The following is a 6,489-nucleotide window of genomic DNA, read 5'->3' as shown; positions in this document are numbered from 1 at the left end:
AGATCTTATTACAATGGCCGGAAGGTGGAAACCTTTATAACCTGCACTTAGAGCCCTAGAGCATGTGCAATAAGCCAGATATGCTTTGAGATCTAGTGGGAGATTGTTGGGAAAATATACTCTTTAAAAGCATATGTGTTTATTTAATTGTAATAAACAATTTTTCTGATTAATAAAATAAATGAGGTATTTTATTCAAATATCTTAATTGCATTAATATTTGTATTAAAGTCCATTTAATCATATTATATGTATTTATGTGATCACCATGTGGATTCACAGAAGACATAAATACAAGTTATCTTATGATTAAATAAATTTAGTTCGCAGTTGATAAATAAAGTTGGGCACTTTATTTAGGTATAGACTGTAATAAATTCATTGAATGATTTATCTTAATCATGTATGAATTTATTGATGTAGTACGACTACATTGAACAGGATCACATATGAGATTTAATTAACTTTGTAATAACTGTCAAACTTATTAAATCTCATAGGCGTTGATTTTACTGTAATCTTAATCTTGAGTTAATTATGATTTCATGATTGTGATTGTTATTTCATTTGAGTTACCAATGGGCACAACACATCCTTGTGGTCAAGATTACCCGGTATCTTGGTGGGAGCAATTATGAGTATTGGAGTTATGGATTAACAATATAGAATTTGTACAACACATCTCTTGATAGGTTTTCGGTACTTGATCATAGAATTCTCTGGCCAGAGTGTGTCAACATATTTAGTATGTTGAAAATGATCATTAGAGAAAACCAGTAAGGATCAAGGAATAAGATGTTATTAAATTGATTGGATAGTTGAGATATCAATTTAATTAATGATGTGGTACAAAGGATTGTGCAGTAAAGAAATCAATGTGGCTTGGGACGAATTATTATTCGAGCATACAATTATGGAAGTCAGTTCCAATCTTTTAGTGGAGTAGATTTGGAATTAAATAATTGGGTTAGTTTAATTACAGGCCTAATTATTGTAGCCACTATTGTATGTTCCCAAATGATCCCCGGGTTAGCTCATTTAATTGACTGCACCACTACTGGACTAATAAGTAAGATAACTAGCTATTTGGGTCAAAAGCCTAACTATATCATTTAGTGGGAGGCTCCATTTAATTAGCTTTTGTGTAAGGGGCCTTATGTTATTTTACAAGGTGGGTCCCTTATTGAAAAAGCAAATAACGTGGGTTTTGTTTTTTGAGTTATTTGGAGCCTAGGGTTTTCACTAAAGGGATATATATAAGGCTTATTTTTCTCAACAGATCAGAGGGTGAAGCCACTTTATACAGATCAGAGAATAAGATTTTTCTCTCTATTGTTGAGAGAAAAATTTTCTCGTGCTAGTTGCTTTGGTAGTGATAAAGGCGCCCACACGTCAAGTGCAGATCGAGCCTGAGTCATAACCTGGAAGATCATTGGTGACAGTTCGTGATCTAACAAGCGTGGTGGTGACGGATCATGATCTAACAGGAGTGGTGGTGGCGGATCGTGATCTAGGAGCCTAAATCACTTCAGCGGAAAAAGCCAACTCGAATTTTCAAGGTACGATTTCTGGATTACGTATTCCTATATATTATATGAGAGCGGTCATTCAAAAGGTTTTATAAAATTTTAAAAACCTGATTTTTCCCCAACAATAAAGGCGCCCACACGTCAAGTGCAGATCAAACATGAGTCATAACCTGGAAAATCATTGATCTAACAAGCGTGGTGGTGACGGATCGTGATCTAACAGGCATGGAGGTGACGGATCGTGATCTGGGAGCCTAAATCACTTCAGCGGAAAAATCTAAATTAGATTTTTAAGGTACGATTTTTAGATTACAAATTCTTATATATTATATGAGAGCGATTTTAAAAAGGTTTTATAAAAAAATTTAAAAAACTGATCTTTCCCCAACAAATTTTGTGGACAAATTTGTGCCGTCAATATCACGTAGATACCAGTGAGAGCGAAGTAAAATAACTTATAAAAGTGACTTCCTCCATTATCACCCAGTAAGAAACACATCTCAGTAATGACTTATGAGTTCACTGGTGGCGTCAACACTCAACATCACGTAGATGCCAATAAGGGCAAGGAAAATTACTTCAAAGAGGGACTTGCTTTAGTTTTCAACTAGTAATAGACATAGACTTAATTATGAGCTCACTGGTGGCGTCACCAATACTAAATCGTGTTTATACGACAGAACGATATGGCCAAATTACTTCGTCACACATTATTATAGCTGAATTTGGATCTGGTGTTAATTTCGGTTGTGTTTATATTTTTATAATATTCTGTTATAATTGTATTTGTAGCAGTGTATGACTGAAATTTAATTACATATTCTTTTTTATTTACTAACTGCCATAAAATCATAATATTATAAAATACGGGCACAAACTTAGATCTAGACTAATCCAAATCTAATATTGCTATACCAAAATACATTTTATGTTATAAGCTTCTAGTTCAAGCCCCAAACTTGCATAAAGAAGTTATGAAAAAAATAATAAAAATAAATAAAAAGAATCACATGTGAGCGCACGCTCTGGATTCTAATCACAGAATTATTGCCTAACTTCTCTACTGAAAGAATCATTTGATTATTCCTTAATTGCCTAACTTGTATGTATGTAGACAACATTAAGGAATATTTTATTTATTTATTTTTTTTTTCTTTCAAAATATTTTAGTTAAAAAGTCCAAGAACATGAAAAACGAATTTGATACGTTATTTGCGATACACAGCTAGGTTCAATTTCCGATGCACTCCATGCAGTCATAATTTTATCCGGTTTGACATAGCTTTTCATGCGAACGAATTGCGTAAAGTGTAACCTTTGATATTAGGATCCCCTATCTTACATGCATGTAATTGCATGTAAGATAGGAATTGCCTTGATATTATTACAAATAGCTGCATCATGTATACGTGATGTCCAAAAGGAGGGGAGACTGCCACATTCAACATTGTTAGCAAATGAGAAAGTTTTACAACCCTTGAATTCTCTTAACTAAGAGAGAAGGATGTATAAGTCAAGCTCAATTGAATTATTTTATTATAATTGAACAAATTATATATTAGATTGAAATGTATTGTATCAAGTGTATTAAAACTTTCTTTTAAAAAATGTATGTTTTCCTCATTAAACAATATAGGTAATTGGGCGCAGATTGTATGATTTTATAGCATCTTGTGAATAGTGTGATATTTATCTCTAAAAGAGCGATTTTTTTTTTATTCTTCTTAGACTCTACTCTATTTTAAAAAATAAAAAAAGAACTCTACTCTATTACTACCTAACGAACTAAAAAAAATGATAAAAAAAGATTCAAACGAGCTTTATTTTTTACATAAAAAATAATGATTAAAAAGAACTTTATTTTTACATTAATTAAAAATTTCTTTTTTAATTATTATATTACTTAGTATCTTACAAACCTTCAAATAAATGTATAAAGTCTATTAAAGCCAATCTTGATCTAAGTGCATCATAGAAGTCTAAAAACACTTGCCTCAATGTAAAATATACAGTAGAACCAACAAAATTAAAAAATATTATTTTTTTAAAAGGGAAAATTACTTATACTATCTCACATCATATATGAGGAAACTCAACCTTCCCCTTAATAATAAATTGGAAAAAGGATCGGCCACTCAGTGAATTTAGTAGGAATCTAAATATTCCTAATGTAGTTTGTGTCAACACTCAAGAATAGAATAAAAGAACTTCCTTATTCGGTAACGTAAATAAATACAATGAATCATCATCAAACTTTGAGTCTTAATTCCAATCGATCAGTAGATGATATTGAGTCAAAGTGTGTACAAGATGAATTAGATAGATGACGAGGTAAGATGACACAGTAAGCGCTGTTAAGCTTAAAAATTCTGAATTGAAGCCAAAAGCATAATAGAGGCTGCATTTGGACGCATGAGTTTGCCTGTAGCGAAATACGCTAAAATATGAAACTATGGCGGCTGTTCCATTCACTTAACCGTTTCTTCTTTCTACCTATGCATATATCCAATATTTATTTCCCATCTGTAAATATATGCCATAAATCAGTGTTTAGTCAATTGAGTTTCCTTTGATATCATGCAAAACACCACCCTAATATTTGGTAATTTAAATATGTGCACTAAGACATTCTTTACCGTGTATACTGTGTGTTTAATGCACATACACTCTCTCTGTAGTGTTTTATTTTTTTTTTACTCTCTCAAAAGATAGTTTAATGGAAAATGTTTGAATTTAATTTTTAATTCTTACTTTTTTTCTTATTTGAACTCAAAATAACCAAATAAAATTATTTAAAAATGTATGAGGTGATTCTCCAGAACCTATATTGGCCAAGAGTTTTGGAAGCAAATTTACACAAGCAAATGGGACAAATTGCCAACTTGATTTTTGGAATCTAGCTGCATTTGAAAGTAGCTAGCCAGCTAGCGTGTATAAAACGTCATGTACACAATAATTAATAATCTGACTTAAAGTTTTATTTAAGTAATGTGAAAGGAACTCCCTTTAAATTCCAGAAGTCGGCAACATTAATTCAAATGCATTTAACTGCTCGTGGAACACTAAAAAGCTTTAATTGCAATTTGACGGTTGTTTTCTTCCGGAATATTATATGATTGGTTTATTACGACTGATCTCCCTCAACAGTTAAATGTTTAAATTTGAATTATATATTTATTTTTTAATTTAAATCTCTAATAATAAGTATTAGCTCGTTGGTTTTTTAACTTAAAAGGTCCAATACTTTTTTTATTCCTTTGTTTCTATCCACAATGATGATCTTCTAATGATGAAAATGTAAATCCAAAACTTAATACCTTATTAGATGTGATTCTAATTATAGACACAACCAAATAGAAGACAAAGTCAAAACCACAACCTTCTTATCGGAAGAAGATTATCCATCCACAAAGTCACTACCAAAATTAGCAAAGCACTACCTAACACACTAGAATATGCATTCTTAGGAGAATCCTAACAACCTACCTATTATTAATTTTGCCCCTTTATCCTAAGTAAGAAGGTAAGTTGTTGGGTGTTATAAAAGAGAAAAAAAAGGCAATAGGATGAATCATTACTGATATTAAATGCATTAATCTAGTAGATTACATGCATCATATTCGTTTTAAAAAGAAATGCGAAGTCTATTAGGAAAATGCAACATAGGTTAAATCCTGACATGAAAGAGATAGTAAGAGCTTAAGCAATAAAATTATTAGATATAGGAATTATTTATCTTATTTTAGATAGTTCTTGGGTTAGTTCCGTGCAACTTGTTCATAAGAAATATGGTATTACAGTAGTTACTGATGCTAATCACAAATTAATTCCTACTAGAGTAACTATAAGTTAGCGTGTTTGTATTGATTATAGAAAATTGAATTCAATCATAAGGAAAAGTCATTTTCCTCTTCCATTTATTGATCAAATTAATTCCATTTGCAAGTCATGGCTTTTATTGTTTTGTAGTTGTATATTCAGATTATAATAAGATCTCTATATCTCCACAAGATCAAGAGAAAACTACTTTTACTTACCCTTTCGAAATTTTTGGATATAAAACCATTTGGTTTATGTAATGCACTTGTTACATTTCAAAGATGCATGCTTAGCATTTTTTCTAATATGGTTGAGAGATTTCTTGAAGCTTTTATGGATGACATTTCTAATTATTGAGATTCTTTTGATGAATATTTGTATCATCTAACATTAGTTTCGTAGGGATGAAAAAAAAAAAACTTAGTCCTAAATTGGGAAAAGTGTCGTTATATGGTGAAATAAGATACTCTTCTTGGTCATATAATTTCCAACAGAGGTGACATGGCTCAAAAGTGTTATTACTCTCAAGTATAAGAGTGTCTAGTTATAATATAACCCGGTGAATCCAGGGTCGAACCATAGGAAATTTAAAATCGAGTTGTCAATTTGTTAAATAAAGAAAATTAATTGTGAGAAAAGAAATTATTAGGAATCAATTTAAAAATATGCTAAGGTTACGGGATCCACTTTTAGTATTCAAATTATAATTTTAATACTTTCTCATTTTTTTATATTTTATCTCACTTTTACTAGTTAATTATTATATCATTTAATTCTCAACTAACTATATGTGTGGATAAATATGGAACCAAGTACCTAATGTGCCACAACTATATTAATGTGTTGACATTATGTCAAAATACCATACAAATCCAAGGAAATCTATAAATTCACATGACATAAAAATAACAAGAAAAGAATAAAATAAACTTAAAACTCATTTGAGAAAGTAATTAATTTTATAATTTGAAACTTTGAGCTTCACTCTTCACCTCAGCTTAGTAAAATTAGCCACTTATATTGAAAGAAAATAAAACACTCTTTTTATTATTTGACAAACTTCTGGAATATATTATAAGAAAATTGGTACAGAAAAAAATAAGAAAAAAAAAGAAAGAAATAAATCCTCAGTAGCCCCTCC

The sequence above is a fragment of the Citrus clementina genome, unplaced genomic scaffold, assembly GCF_000493195.1.
Source record: "Citrus clementina cultivar Clemenules unplaced genomic scaffold, Citrus_clementina_v1.0 scaffold_6, whole genome shotgun sequence".
Taxonomy (NCBI): Eukaryota; Viridiplantae; Streptophyta; class Magnoliopsida; order Sapindales; family Rutaceae; genus Citrus; species Citrus x clementina.
The sequence above is the reverse complement of the archived record's forward strand: the minus strand, read 5'-3'. Positions refer to the sequence as shown.